Source organism: Muscardinus avellanarius, assembly GCF_963383645.1.
Source record: "Muscardinus avellanarius genome assembly, chromosome: 4".
Lineage (NCBI taxonomy): Eukaryota > Metazoa > Chordata > Mammalia > Rodentia > Gliridae > Muscardinus > Muscardinus avellanarius.
In genome coordinates, this window is record NC_137789.1 from 144,726,039 (window position 1) to 144,747,332 (window position 21,294).

Consider the following 21,294-nt stretch of genomic DNA (forward strand, 5'->3'; position numbering starts at 1 on the left):
CCTGTCTCTGGCCTTCCTGTTTAGAATGGCTTATGGCCGGACAGGTGCGTTGGGGGAAGATTGTTGTGGAACATGTCTCCCCCATGCCTGTGTTTCTGCTGGCGTCGGAGCAGGTATTGCTTGCCCCGCTCACGAGGGGACATTTTTATCCTGGAATGAAAGAGCCAGCCTCTCCTGAAGACTGGGAGCCCCAAGCTGAATGTAAAGCTTCCGGGGAGGTAGGGCAGAATTCCCTGTCCCCTGGAAGAGAGATCACCGTGAAGGTGCCGTGCCACAATGGGGAAGGGAGAGGAAACAGGGGAATCAGTCATTGTGAAGCCCAGGACAGAAACCACCAGGTCGATGTGCTGGTCTGAATCCAAGGGTTCAGTGTATCAGTTTCTCAGGGTTGCCATAACAAAGTGCCACAAACTAAGTGGCTTTCAGAAACAGAAGTATATTGTCTCACAGTCCCGGAGGCCAGAAGAATAAAGTCAAGTGACTGTCGGGGCCATGCTCTCTCCAAAAAGAAGAATCCTTCCTCGCCTCTCCCAGTTTCTGGTGTCCTCTGGGATTTCCTTGCAAAGTGGCAACATAGCTCCAACCTCTGTCCCATTTTCTCAAAGCTTTCTTGCCTGAGACTCTGTCCTCTCTTGTTTTAAGGACACCAATCATTGGATTTAGGGCTGTATTCCTTCTCAAGATTCTTAATAGCAGGGCATGGGGGTGCATGCCAGTAATCCCAGTATTTGGGAGGCTGAGGAAGGAGGATTATAGGTTAAAGGCCAGCCTCAGCAGTTTAGTGAGGCTCTCAACAACTTAGTGAGACCCTGTTTCAAAATTAAAAACTAGGGCTGAGTGTGTAGCTCAGCCTGGGTTCAGTCCCTAGTACCACAAAACAAATATTTAATTGAATTATATTACAAAGATCCAACTTCAAAATGAAGCCATATTCTGAGGTCCTGGGTGGACTGACGTTGGGGGCCACCATTTAACCCAGCACAGTCAGTATGGTTGAAAGTAAGAAAATTCCTCACCAAACTTGCTCCTATCAAAAGGGGTTGCTTGGCTCCTGTAACTGGGGAACTTAAATGTGGCTCTCCATGTGTTGGGCACACGGCAGGCCCCGGAGGTCAGGTGCCTTCTCCAGGAACCCCCTCTTTTCTTCATCTCTGGGCTCTGCACTCACCTGGCAGAAGGCAGGCTTCCTTCTCGCCTAGTGGTCAGAGCGCTGTCAGTAGCCCTGGGCTTCCATTGTTTCCACACTTAGACCCAGTAACGAGAACTGTAGCCTTGCCTTGATTTTCCAGGAAAACCCCCAGGGGACTCTGCGGCTTGGGTGGCAGGCCAATTTCTGAACAAATGGTTGTGCAAGAGAGAACGGGCTGTCACTGCCAAGGCCCCCCCCTGGGTCACACATCCACCAGGGAACCAGCCCCACCTGGATTCTCAGGGCGAGGGGGCTGCCTCCTGGACATGCAGCACGTGGAAGACCCTGAGTGCGTGTACCCAGGGGGCACGGCAACCACCAGCTCAGCTCAGAGCAACTGCGGACCCAGCTCCGAAAATAACGCTCAGGTTAAAGTCACCATTCAAGGCCGAGGCCACTTTCCCATTACCCTTCTCCATTTTTTTCTGGAAAATACTAATGTGCGGTTGGATATAGAGACTGGAGAACCTCTCCACTGGCCCTTGTCTTTAAGAGGAACCTACAGAGAAGCAGGGCTGGGCTTCTTTGCTCAGAGTCGATTCCTTGCTCTCCCCATTCATTGATACTGTTCTAGCAGCCCCCGAGGAGGGCGTGGTATTCAGGGCTGGTTAGCCAGGCAGGAAGGCAGATGCGGCACGGTACTCAACTACAAAGTGCCACGCTTTCTCCAGTGAGTGAATGCAGGCTCGTGAAAGGGTTGGGATACCACCGGTCCTCTTAACTCCTTACTAGGTGGCTACTAGCTAAATCCTAAAGCTGTGATTGTCTACAAGCAGCCCTTGGGGACCAGGAGAGCACTGACCACAGGGGCGCCTCTCCTTCCTGCAGTCAGCAAGCTTTTGTTTTATATAACTTTTGAGACAAGGTCTCTCCATGTTGCCCAGGCTGCCCTCAAACTCCTAGGCTCAAATGATCCCCCCCACCTCAGCCTCCCTGGTAGCTAGCACCAAGGATACAAAAAGACAAAGGAGATTCAGACCGTCAAAGGTTCTTTTTTTATTACTTTTTCTTTTTTGGTATTGGGGATTGAACCAAGGAGCATTCTACCCCCTATAGCCCTTTTTATTTGAGAGTTTCTCCAAATTGCCAAGGCTGGCCTTAAACCAATCATCCTCCTGTCTCAGCCTCCCAAGTACTGGAATTACAGATGTGTGCCACCACACCTCGTTCCAGAGGTTCACTATTGGAGAAAACCTCACAAAAACAGAAAAATCGTAAGCCCATGTGGTTAATGCAGTGGTAAGACGGGCACAGAGAACTGTAAGAGCAAGAGGGGCAGACTGGAAAGGTCTTGGAAGAGGTGGCGAAAGTCTACCCCAGGTCAAAGACCTGGTTTTGGAATCAGGCTACCTCAACTGAAAAAATATTCTTTGGTCACAAATAATAGAGGACAGAAATCAAACAGTCTTGAAATATGAACTTGATTTGTCTCCTCATGCGAGTGGAAGTTCAGAGGAAGGGCGGCTTGCTCTCAGGGCTCACCGTGTTTTCAGGGCTGGGGTTCCATTTCTGGAAGCTCAGGTGGATGTCATCAGCACACAGTGGCATTGGTTCCAGCAGAAAGAAGCTCCCAGTTCTTGGTTATAACTAAGAGAATACAAAAGGATCTCAGCTTTTGACAACCAAGACGAAGAAACCTGCTCTTCAAGGAAAGAAATATCAGTCCTCATCACACCTAGGGTTCCGGGATACAGTAGCCAAGGGCCTCCTTTGGCTTGGCGAGGCGCCTCCTCTTGCCTGAGGAGGGGGAAGAAGTGTGCCACTCGGGATAGCTGGTGTTACGGCGCAGTAACAAACATCCTCCAAATCTCATGGGCTGAATACAGGCCTGCTGTGACGCCACGTGCATCCCCACGGCAATGGCCCTCCATGCGAAGGCTAGGGAACCTGGCAGAAGGGGTCGTCCCCATCCACCATCCCATAACTGCACTCTGAAATGCTCAGCCCCAAAATCAGAACCCAGGGGAAGCGCCAGCATTAGGGAGCACACAGCGAGTCAAGTGACATCCTGAGCTTTTGTCCTCATTCCTCCAGCCCAAGCAAGTCCCAGGGCCACACCCAACATTGAGGGGCAGGGCCGTGCTGGGTGTTGGGGAGCACGGGAGCTCCGACAAGGGTGGAATCTCCATGCTGCCGAGCAGGAGCAGAGAGGTGTCAGGTGGTGTGTGCCTGCCTTCTTCACTTGAACCAGCCTTCAGTGATTTCAGCTGCCACGCGCAAGAGCTGGTTTCCAGAAGGGGAGGAGACCGTCAATGGAAAGATTAACCGCTCCTTGGGTTCCACACGGGGATCAGTATTTTCAATAGTACTTTGTGAGTTCAGCCTCAAAGTAAATGGTTAATTCATCTTATATCAACAGCACTGTGATTCATAATGTAAACTTGGAGAATTTTTGATGTTTCGGGCCTACATTCCTTTTAATTTGGCTCTGCATTCTTTTAAAGCCACAGTGTGCTCAGCTAATAGAATGCAGCATGCAAATGCAGAAGTTTTTGCCTGGAGGCGATTTCGCCTGGCTGTTTCAATGGATGTCTTCTTTCAAGTGTATACTCTTTTCTTAAATTATTTACTGGGTAAACACACTTTGCATTTTCAAAAGGGAGATTAAGACTGCTTGCTGCAGACCTAGTTGAAACATCAAGGTCTCCCCCCCCCTACTTACCCAAAGTTGGAGGAAGTGGCTGTGGGCTCCCCCAAAGTTTCTTTCTAGATCCTGCTCGCTGAGCCCCTCTGCCTGGCTGGCTTCTCTGCTTCTCTCCTTTCCCCGTGTCCTTTCCGCTTGGCCCAGAGCAGTCCCGGTGGGCAGCAACCCCAGGCTCCTTCACAGATGGGGCCTGTCACTGCCAACCTCTGTTTCCCCCTCCAAGCTGGCTCCGTCCTCTCCACGGTGCCCTCATGGCTCACTTTTCTGGTCTTCAGAGAAGATGTACTTGCCCAGCTCCTTTGAGGTCTAAAGCTAGGTTGCTGACCTGGCCAGTCAAACCTACTTAAAACCCAAGTATCTGGCAGACTCTTACCTGGAAGCAAATGCCCTTCCCTGCTGATCTCCTCCAGCACACACCTCTGGTCCCTCAGGACTGGTCCTTCTCCCGGATTCATGGAGAAGACCCACTCGTGGTCTGAGAAGGCACCACTGTCTGCAGTTCCATCTTTGGGTGCTGGTTTCAACCTTTTTTTTTTTTTTTTTTTTTTTTTTTTTTGGTGGTACTGGGGTTCCTGGAAGCCCTCCTTCCTCCGGGCTACACTCCCAGACCTATTTTCTATTTTTTTTTTTTTTTATATTTTTGAAACAGGGTCTCTTACGCCAGCACGGCTGGCTTCGAACCTGCGCGATCCTCCTGTCTCCGCCTCCCAAGCGCGGGGATTACAAGCGTGCGCCACCACGCCCGGCTGGTTTCAACCTTTTTGATGGAGACTCTTGACATCTTCCTACTAATTGAATTTGCATAGGTATCTTCTCCATTCTTTCTTGAAAAGGATCATCTCGAGGGGACAGATCCTTCCATCATCATTCTTTGGACAGTTCTCTTTTGGGTCCCCAGTGGCAGGTCACTGGAGCAACAGAGGGGGCAGTGACAGAAGCCAGCGAGGGGTCTCTTCAGATGCACCAAGGAGAGGAGAAGCCCAGTTAGGAAGGCCAGGGAAGAGCCGGGGAATTTAGGGATTCCTTTGTATTCATTTTTTTTTTCCTAACTGTGCCTCAGATTAAACAAGTAACACCCACAGCTAATCCTTTATAAATTAGCAACATAGATGCCTTGGGGCCCTCAGCCCACAAATAAAATGGTTGTCAACCCAGCTGTACAAGAGACACGCTGCCGTGTATTACTTAAGGCAGAATTTAAAAAGAGTTTTCATGCTTTTAATCTGTTTCACCGCTGAGTTTCAATTTTGCTGATTTCCTTTGCAAGTCTGATGTGGGTGACTGTGGTAAATAGAGATTTTGACAGTGACTTGGGCAAATGGGATGTGTTGGGACTGTTCTCAAGGCTTTTGTCCTTTCTACAGAAGAGAGGGGAAAGCACTTGGAGCCTTCCATGGTGCCACCAAGGAGCACCAAGCAATGTGCATCATCAGCCTTGCTTTAATTAGCCACCAAGTCCTGTTTCTATTGACTTATTTTGTGGGACGGAGAATCTTCCTCCCTCCCAAGTAAATATGGCCAGTTAAGTCTGAATTAGCTGTCATCACAGAAGAATTAATGTCGGGGCACAGACTTTCGAGTGGGGAAGGAAAGAAATAAAGGAGGCAAATCTTAGCAGGCCCTGCGTGATAAATGAGGGCCCGGCAGACCATCCATCTCCGACGAAGACAGTGGACACCGGCTCCCGTGCAGTTTTGCGGAAGACGTGTCAGCAAATGTGATCATTTTGTAACCTGTCAGGAGGAGAGGGAGCTGGTCCTGTTAGGGGCCACAGGGGAGCAGGTTGCTCTGATATGACAGTTTCCATCCATCCATTTAGGTGCCAGAAAGGAGGACTCCCCTGAAACTACAACCTGGCGCAGTCTTCCTTCCAAGACACAAACATCCAGACTCTAGGAAAGGCGCAGATACTCTGCCAAGATTTCTCTGTGAGGATATCAAGGCAGGAGGGGGTCCCCGCCGGTGGGAGGCTGGGCTCGGCCCCACCAGGCCCCTCCCTGTTGAGGACTCCCGTCCAGTGTCCCGCATCTAGAATAAGGCTCAGCTTCTTTTGCCCGTGCCTGGAGAGTGGCTGTGGGATCCCCTGCGGGACTCTAAGCCGGATGGATAGACGGCTAGAAGCTGCCACTCTGGTTTCTATTTCTGCGTGGCTCTGTGAGAGGGAGCGTGGGCGAGGCCGTGTGACCTAGGTTCCCTTTGAAAGCCTCAACAAAGCATTCTGATGTGCGACCTCCTTTCTTGGAATGAGGTAACATTATGAAACGCTCCAACGGAAGCGCTCTGCGGGCTCCCGGGCAGCCGGGCGCGGGGCTCCTCCACTTCTCCCCCTGAGGTCAGGTGCGGCAGGGCCAGACCCAGCCTCCCGTCCCCAGAGGAGGTGAGGCCCACCCACACAGCGGCGGGCGCCTCCAGGACTTTGTATTATCCCTCATTTCTATCTTTCCTCACTGTGGAGCAAATGGAACGTTTCCTCCTGCCACCACGGCGGAGGAGCGAGAGCCACCGTGACAAGTGATGGGTTTGCAGGCTGAGCTGCAAGCTTGACACTTGCTTCTTAATTCTGTCCTTTTCTTGCTAAGTCTCTCTTCCTTTTCCTGGGGTATTTTTGCACAGGTAAGTACCTTACTGACATATGTTTCCTTGGAGTCTCTTCCTTGCATAGGAAACACTGCCAAAAAAAAAAAAAGGAAGAGAGGAAGCTTGTCTCACATTTTAAATTAAAAAGAGAAACTCACAAGGGGCGCGTGATCTCTTAAAGAGACTCCATGGTAGTCAGAGCCCAGAAAGCCATTCGATTCGCTTTACCTTTGCAGTGTTTCTGACAGGCAGCGTGGAGTTGTTCCTAGAACCAAAGCTTCGTGAGTGCACACGGGCGCACGTGCCCGTGTGCACACACGCACAGTCGGAGCAGCCACCCCACCTGCGAGGCTGCAGGCGCCACGCGCCGACCCGGCCTTTGCCGATCTTCGTAGGAAGGCCCCCTGCTCACCTGCGTGCCTGTTTTCTTTCTCCCAGAATCATCCAGAACCGGATCCTGCTCGTCATCCTGGGGATCATCGTGGTCATCACCATCCTGACGGCGATCGCTTTTTTTGTCAGAAGACAATGATGTATCTGCTCCCCCTCGATAAACAGCAACCTCGGCTTGTTCTGAGTAATTAAGACAAAGTGGTCACATGAATCATTCTTTTGCGCTGACAGGCCCTGGGTGACCCGCTCGCTCCCTCACTGCTGTTCAGCTGAAGTGCAAAGAGTGTAAAAATATTTTCTATTCCTGTTTGCATGTGGGTCGGTTTCCTTTTGTAGGGTGGCCTTCGCCCAGATTCGTTTTTATAGGCAAAGGTGAATGTTTATTGGCCTTTTGCTAATGTCATCCACTGTCCAGAATAGCCTGGGTGACACTCTTCCTTGCCCTGGGGACACTTCAGGGGTGACAGTTTGGGAGAGGGCAGGAAGAGTTTGTCACATACCTCTTGTCACCAAAATGTCCTTCTATGATGTTCGAGGATAAAAAATGCAAAGAAAACCAATGGCCAGCCTCGATGACCACCAGACCAGCCCCGTTCCTTCCCAGGCATAAGGAATATAGTACTTTTATTGCGGAGGAGGGTATTTAATGTCGCTTGTACAGGAAATTGACTTAGCACTTTCCCTGTTTTTCTATTGCATAATTTTTTTTAAACCCCAAGAATAATTTTGCTGAACCTGCCCAGCATCCACCTTTCTCAACTTTAGTTATTGGCTACCAGAAATATTTCCCTGCCTTCCCCCAAATCCCATGTTCCCCAGAATTTGCTGGCAAAACGAGCCCTGGCATAGCATTTAATTGTGACCTCGTCTTCCCTGACCTGTGTAAGCATCTCTGTATCCTTTCGGTTTTAATATCCTCGCTGCCAAAAGCAGCCCTCATACATGCAAAAGGTCTGACGAGGTTCTCTGCACATCCACTCCAGTATGTAAAGAGAACATGAATATTTCAGGAAGAGAAAGAGCATGATTCGGACGGTGGGAAATTTCCAATGTGATTATAAATATGGGGGAGTCCTATAGGATGAGCCACTAGAAATAAACTTTCTGAAAAATGTTCACCAGTCTCAAAGAACGAGGGATTGCAGGGTGTTACAAAATGACGACTTGGGTTTTTTCCGCTAACAAATGTTAGTAAAGCCTTCCCAGATTCACAATGTATTCAAACCCCTAACATGCTTTGTGATTTTCTTTCTGTGTAAGAGAACCAGGTATGGCGTTCAAAATTAGTTCATTGGTAATTAAGCTTAAAAGTTACCCAAGCTGAGGTCGTTCCCTGTCACAAAGCAAAATGTGTTTTTCTTCAGATGTCATAGACGCTTATGGGATCCTACTATGTTTTGAATATAATTGGAAGCTGTGAATTCTTGAAAAGCAAACCTGCTCCCTTCATAAAAAAACACTAACCACCTGTGCTGGTTGGTCAAGATCACCCATATGCAGCGCTTGATTTTTTTTTTTTTTTTCTTCTCTTCCAACTCAGAAGAGAACCATTGTGTCGTAGAGAAGAAATGTAGAATGCAAAATCTACCAGAAGAGCCGTACTTGTGGGAACAGGCCGGGGCCTGCTTGTGTTCAGATAAATCATTTAATATTGTGTAAATAAAGCTGCAGCCTTTATGTCGGAGGGGTGGGGTGGGATTTGGGGCCAAGCAAAGTAGGGCAGGAAGGAGCAGGAAATCGTGCTAATTTTCCTGTCAGCTTAAGGGACCCATCTTAGCAAGGATCTTTTATTTTAATAACAGAATTCTGGATGTGCTAGACACGTGGAAGAATCCAGGAAAAGCAAGGAGACAAACAGGCAATCTGCTTCTTAATCCAAAACATGAATGCTTAGGAAGTCCACCCCCACCCCTGGTATCTCCTTCAGAAGTGCTGAGATGAGTGAAGGGTACGGGCGGGCGGGTATCAAGCTGCACCACCTCCTCCTCCCATCCATCCAGCAGGCCCTTCCCAAGGCCACCTGGAGAGCCAGGTGGATGTGATCTCTATGCTCTCTGGCTCCTAAATATTTCACTGAAACCTTGTGTTCGTGTTGAAGGAGATGAGATGAGGAAGGGGAGCACATTTGTGGCTCTCACCTCTCGATGGTTTTTCTGCCTGGTTCCATGTCTTCATCAACTCTTCCCTGTGATTTTTGCCCAGTTCAACCTTGGCAGTGGGAAGAATGTGAACAGATAACTGTGGCCTGTCAGTTCCATCCACCCTCCCTAGACAGCAGCCACTGGGACCAGGCCAAGGAGCACTTTCTGGTTCAAAGGTCCCCTGCACCCCTTCCTGGCGACTTGAAGGAATACCCCGGGAGGCCAAGTACCTTCCCTCCTTCCTCGCTCCCCCGGAGGGAAGGAAGGAAGTCCGCATTTGTGAAGCAGGTCACGGATTTGTGGAAGGTTCTGGGGACCTAGTGTGTAGACTACTTTGATCATTAAACATTCCCAAAGTTGGGAGGCTTTGTGGAAAACGGTATTGATGGGAGGGCGGGGGGTAGGGGGAGGATGAAGAGGAAGATGACGACGAGGAGGAGGAGGACGAAGAGAAGGAAGCCCTTGCCATATAAAATTCATGCAGACTAAACAGCTTCCCTGACCCAGTAAATAAAGCGGGTGCTACCCTGCTCCAGAATCAAAAGCAATTTAATTAAAGTCTCTTAAGTTGTAAAGAGTTTTAAATGTTCCATGTCAGGCGAATGCCTGCAAATGCAGCGGGCTTGACGTCAGCTGCCAGGCCTGGGCTGGGAGGCCATTTGCTATTCTGTTTCAGGCAGGCTGGATTGTCTTATTTTGGAACCAGCTTGGTGGGGGGTTTGCTTTGCTACTGCTTCTGAGCCCTGAGCTTCAAAGGCTGAAATTAATGGTGAACAAAATTGTGCAGCTCTGGCCGTCCCATGCGGGGCAAGCCCATTGAGGGTTATCATTAAGTAAAGAAATAAAGAGGGGAAAAAAGCCTGCCTGTTCCAAAAACCTCATCAGATAATGACCACAGTGATTGGGTTTTTATTACCAAACAGCATCCAGAGATTATCAGCCCATAGAAGAAGGGAGGGGGGAGAAAGAAAGGAAAGCCACTGTCTTTCTCTCCCTCTCTTTCTCCTTTTTTTTCCCTTCCCCTGCACATCTTTTCTTTAAAACTGTCAGATCATTTCAGTATTTCAAATCCGAGGAAAACAGCCTGCCTGCTGCTGTATTTGAAGTTGTAATGGTGTCAAAAAGTCACGACTGACTGACAGCCGTCAGTCCCAGAGGGGCTCATTAAATCATAAAAACTTGACAAGAAAATAATTGCGCATCGCCAGCAACTTGGCGCCTGTTTAGACGTTTTTATTTTCTTTCATTATTAGTCCCCACCATTACGTTCATTAACAAATTGCATTAAGCAACTGTTAAGGGCTAATGATTTGTTTATCGCTTTTTTTATTTTTATTATTTAAACATTAGCTGTGTCATGCGGTACCGCAGCAGCTCCTTGCCATCATCCGACTGAATATTTTTCCACTCCGAGCTCTGGGTACTGTTGGAATATGAAATAGATTATTCATTACTCTCCTCTTTGCGACTGATTTGGTTTCATGTAGCGTCTTCCACAGAGAAAGATGAAAACTTGTCAAAAATAGGTTATATCTTATTCGAAGGGGCAACAATAGCAGCAGGTCCAGGCACACTTTAATATTTAATTAAGGTGGATGTTAACCCCTTTAAATGACTTTAGCTGTAAGTTATATTTAAATGCAGAAGAGAAAAATAATTGTTCTTAATTTGCAACCTGTTCAGCAGGCATTCTTCATGGAGTTCGCTGGAAATTTAGAGCAGAAGTTTTAAATAATGAAATTTCCCATCATAAATATTTATGGCCGTTTGTCTACGTAGTCCAGAATTAGCGACGAGTGATGATTTCCTCGTCTCTTCGGTTTGAACCGCTGGCCTCGTGGGGCTCTCGACTTGGGAGCGAGGTGGCTTTTCTGGGCGCAATGTGTGTTTGGAGGGTAAGTCCAGAGCCAAGAGCTGTTGGTTGGTTGTGGCCGGCACTGGTTTCAAAGGCACCACTGTGAGTCTCCAGGCCGCCGGCCTCTCGCCTTCCTTCCCCTTAGCTGAGTGTGTGGTTGGAAGACTGTGGTCTACAGTGAGAGTTGGGGCTATCTTAAAGGAAGACGTGTGTGTGTCCGGATGGCTGGGCTCCCCGCGTGTGACAGGATGGTCTTGGGAGTCTCTGTAGGATCAACTGGAGTTCTTTGCCCACCTACTTCTTACTGAATAGGCAACAGGAAGGGCACTTGGGGGAAATGACCTTCCACCCTTTTTACTTTCTATGACATGCCACTGGTACAACGAATGGCTTTTCCATGGGCCATGAGATTGAGGGGCCGCAGCTCAAAGCTCTGTCCCAAGCATCCCAAATCGGAAGTCAGTGGCTTTGTCCAAGCCATAACCACTGGCTCGGCCATTTGTTCAATGCGTTTACATAGCTGTGGAAGCCGCTCTCGGGGGCCTGGCTCATTGGCACTTCAGAGCTGAGGTGTCCTCGTCGCGACCAGGGAACAGGGAGTGCCTTTCTCCCATTCTGTTTTTAGTCCCAGCCTCCCATCCCCAGAGGGACCAGACCCCTTGTGCAGCTACACTGTGGGGGAGAGGAGAAGAGATGGTGTGTATGCATCCCTGCTCAGCCTAGCACCTCTCAGCATCCCGCACCCAAGGACAGATGGTCCCACAGGAGCCATGGCCAGCCGGGCACAGCCCAGCCAGGTGAGGGATCCTCATTTGCCATGGGTGTGGCAGTGGTGGGCATATCAGTGTCCCTGTTTCACACCAGACCAAATGAGCCGCATGACCGCCCGCTGGATGGCCCCTGAAACTCAGCAGAAGCTCTGCCCAGCCATTTTTCCAGAAAGGCTCTGTAGTAAGCTGTTCCCAGGGACACAAGAGGTACCTTGGTAAGACGTGAGGCGTGTACACGGCCCCCATCTCCCTTGGCATCCAAGGTCCATGGCAAGGAAGCACTCCAGGGCCAGCTTGCCACAGGCACGGAGGGCTGCTCCAGGCACAGGACAGGCAGGAGGGAGTGTGTGGGCTGTGAGGATAGGCGGTACACAGGTGAGAACAGGGACCCCTCTGCAGCGGTGGCAGAGGGCCTGTGCAGGTAGACTCACCTCATGGCCCCTGAAGCCATCCTTGCCTTTGTTCAGGAGGAGCCAGAGACCCCTACCCAAGCCACACGGCACCTCCACCTGCCGCCTCTCGGGCTCCCTGTGTGGTGCAGGGGTAGCACTTCCTCCTTCTGATTTTATGAGCGCGCTACATAAATAACGGAGGCTCATAGCGAGGGGGGACGCCAGGAAGCCGAGCTCCGGACTGTGATGCTGGGGTGAACCCCGCACCCCTCCTTTCCTTCATCCAGACAAGGCCCTTTGGCGTGAATAACAGCTCGGCAGCTCCGCGGCCCGTATTGATCGGCTGCCCGCCTGGCTCCCCAGCGCCGCCCGGGCTTTTCCTGGGGCCTGGACGGCGGGCGCTGCACCTTCAGGCCCCCCCTTCCCGCCTCCCCAGGTGCTCAGAGGGAACAGTACCAGGAAGGGGGCGGGAGCCCAGGCCCTTCTCCAGCTCAGGGCAGCTTCCTTACTGCATCTTTTCTGTTGTTAACGGATTTTGTCAGGAAAAGGACCCAAGACAGAGAAGCCCCGCAGGGTTGAGAATGAACACAACCCCCAGCTCCAGATTCTCTCCAGAAGCTTCTACCGAGGAGCCGGGCCACAGAGGCGTCTCTGGCACTGCGGGTTCCCGCTGTGTAGCCAGCATCACGCTGCGCACAGGGGCATTCTGTCCTACGTTTTCCAGATGCCCTGTCTTCTGCCTCTGAAGGAAGAGGGACTGGAAATGTGGCTGGACCCCCATCCCCAGGCAGGGGCTGGGGCGGTGGCTAAGCTCAGTGGGGAGGTGCCAGCCCCAGTGAGTAACCAACAGAGACCCTCACCTGCGGCCTCACCCCTGCAGCTGAGTGGACTGTCCCCTGCCCTTCGTGGTACCTCTCTGCACAGGAAGCTGCCAAAGTACAGTCATGAGGTCAGCCCTGCCCCTGCAAGGGCCATCCTGAAACCCCAACCTAAAGAGCCATTCAGTTGGCTTCTGGTGTGGAATTTCGGGAAAGTGCAGATCCGTTTTCTTCCTTGGGCAGCCACAGTCCTGCCAGCCACAGATTCCTCTAGGGGAAATGTCTGACCCTTTTGGAGCCAGTTTTGAGTTTAGGGACATGCTCCAGCCATATGAAGGAACCCTTAGTGGTCTTTGGTATAAGGGAGAGAAGGAAAGGGCCAGGTCCCTGGAGGTGTCTCTGTCTCAGCTGCCCGGTGGTCACAGAGGGTCACGGGCACAGAGCCTGCCCTAGACGCCCACATACCCTGGCGGACCATCCTTCAAAGACTGTGCTCTGGCCAGGCCTGCACTCTGGCAAACTCGGGGCTGGGGAGAAGTAGGGCTGAGGGGCCTGGAGGGGCCAAGCAGGGCTCTGGGGGAGGCTGGGAAGGAGCAGTAAGCCCCAAGTGGAGCCTGGGCGGGCGGCAGCCCTGGGGCCCCCCTGCACTGTGTGAGCTGCCCCAGCCTTGACTCCTCCCAGCCATGCCAAGGTGAGAGGCCCAAGGCCGCCCTAGTGCACAATCAGGCACTTGAGGTAGGGCCCCCAAATGGATGCCCTATCCCTGAGCAGCCCCTGCCTCATGGTTCCATCCAGAGGCCTAGACACCTGCAGAAACTCTCTGCTCAACGTGCAATCTCCTCTCATTCCCCAAGCCCACGTCTGCTGAGCGCCACACTCTGCATTTTCCTTCCTTCCTTCCTTCCTTCCTTCCTTCCTTCCTTCCTTCTTTCTTCCTTTCTTCCTTTCTTCCTTGGGGAGGTGGTTATTGGGGGCTGAACTCAGGGGCGTTCTACCTCTGAGCCATACTCCCAGCCCTTTTTATTTTTATCTTTAAATAGGATGTTTTTGCATTGCTAAGGGTCTTGCTAAGTTGCTAAGACTGGCCTCTGTATTGCGATCCTCTGGTCTCAGCCTCTCGATCACTGGAATTACAGGCCTGTGCCACCATGCCAAGCAGCTCCAGGCTGCGTTTCTAAAAGGCATTAGAGTGAGGAGAACCAGATGGCTTCACTGACTCAGCTCATTATTGTCCCCGATAGGACTGCTAAATAATCAAACCTCTCCCTGTTTGAAGGAGGAAGACATGTCAGCAGATTTATTCATTTATTCAATAAATATTTACTGAGCACGTACTATGTTCCAGGGCCTATAGACACACCGTGAAGAAACTAGCTGAGAAGTCAGAGCCTTGCCATGCCGGGGTGGCAGCGGAGGTCAGGAAGCTTTTGCACTCGGTGTCCTCACCTGCTTTGTGATCTCAGACAAGCCGACCTCGGGGTGTCAGAATCACGTTGGGAGGCCCTGCGCATGCTGCCTCCCAAGGCTGCCCCTGAGACTAGTACCCCATTGCCCTGTTACTTGGCCAAGCCCTCTCCAGGCACAGGGCTTTGTTCCTTCCTCCTTGCAGTTCCCATGTCTGAATTTGCAAAAGAGCCCCGATGGAGGATGAGTAGGGGGTGAGGGGGAGACAGCTGCCTACAAGCAATTAGGTCCCCCGTAGTGTGGGTCCCCTCCAGGACTGGCCTGGGAGAGGCTGGGTGGGGATGAGGACCGTTCAGACCAACGCTGACTTGGAGGGATTCTTTTTTTGGTTTTTTTTCCCCCTGCTTCTTGTTAAATGATAAAGGTTTCACTTGGCACGCAATCAGAAGCCCAAAATATCATAAAAGGAAAAAAGTTGCCGAGTGGCTAAGAGGTGCACCACGGGAGCGTCGCCGGGCTCGGCCAGCAAGGTGAACGCTCAGCGCTGAGCGGGAGGAAATGAAGCGAGAGATGTTTTCAAAGGCTTCTCTCTCCTTCTCCTCCCCGACCCCCCCCCCCACTTTCACGCAAAAAAGGCACAGAGAAGCCAGATCCAGAGCTGGGTGTGGGCCGATCTGCTCTCCCCACGCCCCTCCCGGGCAGCAGAGGAACTTTGATGTCTTGGCGGGTGGCACGGGAGGAGCCCAGGCAGCCCAGCGAGGCCCCACGCCCCAGCCTCTGATGGACCTCTCTGAACTCCCTTGCGAGGGGAGATGAAATCCACGGGGCTGGGGACAGTGCGGTTTTGAAACAAGGAAACGCAGATCCTCATTCTTCGAGCATGGGGCTGGCCACCCTGGTGACAGTTCTCAAGTCAGAGGAGCTCAGGTTTGCAGAGCCTCTGAGCTGTGCAGGCTGGAGGGGCTGTGCCGGCCAAGCTGCTCACTTTAGATGGGGAAGCGGGGTTCAGAGAGGGAAGGAGACTTGCCAGAGATCTCCTGGCAAGTTGTTGACAAGGCCAGGAGTCAGCATCCAGGTGGCTTCTCCCCCTGCGCGGGAGATATCACTTCCAACAGCATCATAGGCTGGAAGTTTGTCTTTGGGGTCCTCCCCTCCTATCCAGCCAGCAACAAACGGCAAGCCAGGCCTTTTGCCCTCCTCCAGTGGCCTGGACGGTGTCCGCCTTTGCCCCATTTACAGAGGAATGGCTCCATCCCTGCTGGCAGTGGCTCCTTTTCCCTGAGTAGCAGGTCTCTGCTCTGGAGGAACTGATGAAGGATGCCCCGGGTCTCCCCCTAGCTGAGCTCCAGTAGTCACCTGGAGAAAGCATGTCGGTCCTCAATCCATTGCCATATCTTACCCACCATGATTACTAGCTGCTCTGCTCCTCCTCTAGCAAGAAATAATGAAGTCATAATTAGAGCCCCCCTCCCGCCCCATGCTGCTAACTCCATGGGGGACTCCCAGTTGCCTCTGGGCACTAATATTAAAGGATGCTGTTTTAGAACCCAGGATCCTGAGAAAACTGGCTCCTGGTGGTTGTGGCAGAAGAATATTCACACCCAGGAACAGAGTTGCAGGGACCCCCATGAGGCTTTGGTCTTTTCTCATGTCTGGCCTCTTCTGGGACAAGTTGGCCTCAGGTCTCTGGGTCTCACTGGCCCGATGGGTGCACTTCCTCAAGTCGTGCCCTGCTCTGGACTAATTTCCTCATCCTGGCAAGTCTGCCAGGAAGGGCAGTCTCTGCTAGCTCCCAACCATCCATGGCGGTGCAAAGGAACATTCCTGACAGGGTGAGAGCCAAGGCATCATGGCAAGATGGCAGCCTCTGGTGTGTAGGACCTGCCAGCTAGACATGCTGAGCTTCTGTGTGGTCTTGGACACAGGACTGGTGTCACAGATATGTAACCAGTGCAGTCACACACGCCTGTACTCAGAAGGGCTCGCTGGGGGGCCAATACTCTGTAGCCATTGTCTTCAAACTCTTAGCAGTTTTGTCTTCTATTTGTGTTTTGTGAGTTGCACCCTCCTACCATGCGCTTCTGGAGTCCGTTCTCAGTGGCTCACCCCTCCAGCCCCTGGGTCCCTGGTTCTACGCAGCCTCTGCCTCCTCGCCCCCACCTAGTAACTGCTGCCACCCTGCTCCCAACCTTAGCACGGGCACAGGAAGGCTGGAGGGTCAAGTCAGGCATAGACACCCACAGTATCTTGGGGTTGGACATGGGGTCATGTCGTGGCTCATTCGGTAGGGGAGGGGATTACAGGGGTGAGTCTCTAGCTCCCCCCAGTCCAGATATCTAGTATGTCCTCAGAGCCCCCATGGGTTGACCATCTGCTGTGGGTTGGAGCGGGGGTCTTGTGGAAGGGGAGATGCCAGGCTCGACCTTCTGCCCTAGGTGTGATACAACATGTTGGTCCAGTGGTTGGCAGAAAAGGGAACCAGCAGCTGGGTGGAGTGCTTGTGCATGCCCCTAGTGAGCTCAGAGGCTGTGCAGGTCTGCACCCCATGGAAAACTCCTCACCTGCCAGCTCCGGGCCTAAGGGGCCCCTCTCTTCTTCTTTCTACCTTCCTGAGTCTAGTGTGTCTCTTCTGGCCAGCTCAGAGCACCATGGGATGCAAGGTGCAACTTCTGGTAATTCCACATAGGTATTGAATATTCTGATATTTCCATTTAAAACTGGCATTGTGGAATATAAAGATGAATGGTAAGAGTCATGCTAGCAATTTTAAATTTTAACTTAGAGCAACATTAACAAGCAAATTAGAAACATCATGACAAGTCATAAGAGCCCAGGGGAAAAAAGGAAGAAGCATGTTTTCTTGCTTAACAAGGGACCCCACACTTTTCACTTTACAGTGGGTCCCACAAATTATGTAGCCGGTCCTGCCTGAATGAGTCACTTTCCCTCTCGGGCACCCATTTCCCTATCAGTTAACCAGACCCTTAATGTTATACTTGCCTCCCCCTTGCTCCTGGGTACCTTCAGAACACGCACTTGGGTAAGATCCACGCACGAGACTTAGAAACTAGTGTGGTGCCAATCATCAGCTTTCTTTTTGTGTGTGAAGAAGTAGTACTAGGGATCGAACCCAGGGGCATTCTACCTCTGAGCTACACCCCCAGCCCCTTTTATTTTGAATAAGGGTCTCGCCAAAGTTGCTGGGGTGGGTCTCAAACCTGCGATCCTTATATCTGTTTCTGCCTTCCAAGTACTGAGATTACAAGCATGTGCCACCATGCCCAATTATGTTCCTTGTTCTGAAAAGATCTGGACGAGGATCAAGCCACCATTATTAAGAGCGTCTCCGTCCCAGGTATTCTGCCTGGATTATATCTCCTAGTCTAAAATCCCCCCTGGATACAGAATGGAATTGTTAAGCATTCTGAGAGAGTTAACTCAGAATCCAAGTGAATTGTGAAATGGAGGGATTTCAGCTGGCCCAAGAGCCTTGCAGTTTGCAAAGATCCATCCTTGATCTCCACACCCCTCCATGTGACTCCCAGGTGAGGCTCAGGATGTCAGCGCTCAAGCTAAAACCACCAGTAGCAAGGCGGAGGGTGCCAGCAAGGTGCGCATTGAGAGATGCCATCCTCTTGGCAACGGTAAAAAAAAAAAAAAAAAAAAAAAAAAAAAAAAAAACCTGATTGGGCCGAGGCAGGAGAATTACAGGTCCGAGGTCAGCCTCAGCAACTGTAGCGAGGCCCTATTTCAAAATAAAAACTAAAAGGGCTGGGGGTGTAGCTCCGAGGTGGAATGCTCGTGGGTTCAGTCCTCAATATCAAAGGGGGCGGGAGTTCTGATTCCACTTCCGTTTCCCAGAGACCATATCCCCATTTAGGAATGTTCATCTAAGCCCGCATGATGGAGGCCTCAAGTGAGCTTTCAACCTGCTTCATCTGACATTTGAAGACGCAACCAGCCAAGGGTTAAAGAGGTCCACAGTGGTATCCTATCGTTCTGCAGAAAGTGCTGCCACTGTCTGGAATGAGTCCGTTTAGAGCGAGCCTTCTCAAATGGAGTCCAGATATGGAACTGCCTGCTAGCCGTGTCTTTTGGGGAACAGGAAAAATGAGATGATCCTGATTTGGTTTCGTCTCGGGGTTATCTCATTTCCTTTATTATGTTTGAGTGGTATCTTTTGACTGCAGCTCAGCTTCCTAGAGATAATTCATTCGGCCTGGGAGCTGCTCCGGAGTAGGATTAGAACCCGTGTAGTACACAGTCACGTTAAACCAAGATCTGCTAATTAATTCCTTTTCTCGGTGTAACTGAGAGATCGCGCACCCTCCCCAAGGAATTGCAATTTCAGGCTTCCTAATGATGCTGCGATTACATTATCCGGATCACTTAGGCTGGGGGTGTTGGGAGCTGTGCTTAAAGCGCCTTGTCTCGGGATGGGGAAAATCACTCTAAAAACCAAGGGGACCGAGGAAGGGAGGCGGGGCGCCTGTTACTCATTAATGTGCTGTGGTCTCTTACGCCGGACACAGGCTTACGTTTCAAGTCCCATTGTCTCCGAGCTCCCTGTAGCCTCTTTCCCCAGAATGCTCACATTATTTTTTCTAATTTTCATCGGACCGTTGTTTATAAACATCTATTTATTTGCTGTATTTCACAAAGTAATTTATTTCTGCATTTATTTTCATTAGATTTCTTGGAAATGTGGTTGGTCCTACGTATCATTAGTACAAGTAATACATTTTTTGATTGTTGTTTCCTGAACTAACTTGTATTATTGGATGAGTTCAATAAAATGCCTAATTTCAAAGTCTGCTGTTCCCATCTTTTGCATGTTGAATTATTCATTTTACTTCCCTTCCCTTTTCCTTTCTTATTTTTTTTTTTATTTCAGTACTGGGGATGGAACCCAGGGGCATTCTACCTCTGAGCTACACCCCCAGCGCTATTTTTTATTCTTTATTTTGAAACAGGGTCTCACTGAGTTGCCAAGGGCCTCACTAAGTAGCTGAGGCTGGCCACGAACCGCGATCCTCCTGGCTCAGCCTCCCAAACGCTGGGGTTACAAGCGTGTGACACCACACCTGGTTTTCTTTCTTATTTTTATTGGTGCATTACAGTCATACATCTTAAAGAAGTATACGATGGGAGAGGCATCCATACACACATCATCATTTAATTATGAATCTTCAGTTCCATGTTCTGCTGTGGTTTCTGTCCTGTAAATATAGACATTATCACTTTTTTTCTCTCTCTTATGGTGCTGGGGATCAAACCCAGAGGTATTCTCCCTCCAAGCACATCCCCATCCCTATTTTTTTTTTATTTTAAAACAGGGTCTCACTGAGTTACAGAGGGCCTCACAAAGTGCTGAAGTTGCGATCCTCCTACCTTCACCTCCCATGTTACAAGTGTGTGCCACCACGCCCAGCTGCTAAGGTTGTTTTTGAGTACAAAGTTTTGTTTGTTAATTTTCCTTAAACTTCCTGGAGAATGGCTCAATGGTGGTGGCCAACTTGGCTTTGAGCACCACTGTGCTTACTGGTAAGCTTAGGTAATCTCCTCACTAAGCCTCATTTTTCTTGGCTGCACTGAGGCTGGGCACAGGTCTGTAATCCCAGTACTTGGAAGTCAAGGACAAGAGGATCACACGTTCAAGGCCAGCCTCAGAAACTTAGCAGGACCCTGTCTCAAAATATAAAAAGGGCTAGGGATGTAGCTTGGGGGTAAAATACCCCTGAGTTTAATCCCCAGTACCAAAAAATAAAATGAAATATTATTTTCACTGGTTAATAACATGGCAGACCAATACTGCCTTGGGGAGGTTGTTGGTGTTTGGGTAGATTTTGTTTTTCCAGTACAGATTTCTCATGATCGTGGGCTTGAAATACCTCAATAATAGGTATAATTCTATATAAATAAAATCTACTTCTTTATCTGATAAAAATATTCATTCCAAGAATGTCATGAAACTAACACTGAATGTTGGACAGGGCGACAGTGTTGTCAGGAAGACAACACTGAACCCCAAAACAGATTCTCTGCCTCCCCAGAGTTCAAGACCACCGAGAGAGACCCAACCATCACCAGGCAAGTGATCACCATAGGAGTTTAGTCAGAGACCTGGGGGAGGCATTCTTGGTTGGTCGGGCTGATATGGGTCCACTCGATGCCAAATATATGGCATTCTGAAGGAAATTCCAGGGTACACTTGAAACATTTTTTAAAACTCTATTGATTCTGAAAATGGGGGTTATAAGAAAGGATAAAAAATGCTATGATATAATGCTTTGAAGTGAATTTGTAACAAGGCCATCCATGGATATTTGGAAACGGATACATGCAAGACATAGTATTTATTTAGTCCAGTGCAATGCTTGATTTCAGGTGGAATCTGGACCCCTGCAGAACTGAGTGGTCCCTGAATAATCTACTCCCATAGTGGGGGCAGGGGAGAGAAGCACAGACTGTAGAAAATAGGTTCAAATAAGGAAGGACCACCAAGAGTAAAAATGGAGCCTTGTGACCCCAGCCTGTTGCCAACAAAAAGGTGCGTGCAGAAGGAATAACTTACCTGTGCTCTCCCAGGAACACCGAGGGCAGCCTCGTCTGCTTTTTACCATCCACCTAGCCCGAGCTGCCCTCTCTTACACCTGGCCCACGGACTGCCTCCTAGCTGGCCTCCCCCATTTTTGCTTAGTAGGTTGTCAACTTCACGATAGCCAGCCAGGGTGAGGATTCAAAAATGGGAATCAGATCATAGAAGCCTCTGGCTCAGAATCCTTCTTTAACTTAACCTCCCCATTCAGAATTCCCTCCATGGGCCGCCTGTGACCTGACACCTGCCCCCGAGTCTCTGGCCCAACCCCTTCAACTCCGTCCTTTCTCCAACATTCCGAGCTCTTTTCCATCTCAGAGCTTCTGCCTGGATCCCCAGCCCTCCCCACCTCCCTGGTCAGCCCCGGCCTGTCCTCGCTGTCCAGGGTTCAGTGACGCCCTTCGAGACGCTTTCCTGCACCCTCCCCCATCAGGAAGGCCCACCTGATTCTCAGCTTGCAACTTTCCTTGTCACACACGTATCCAAGTACTTGTTTCTGTACTGGTCTTTTTC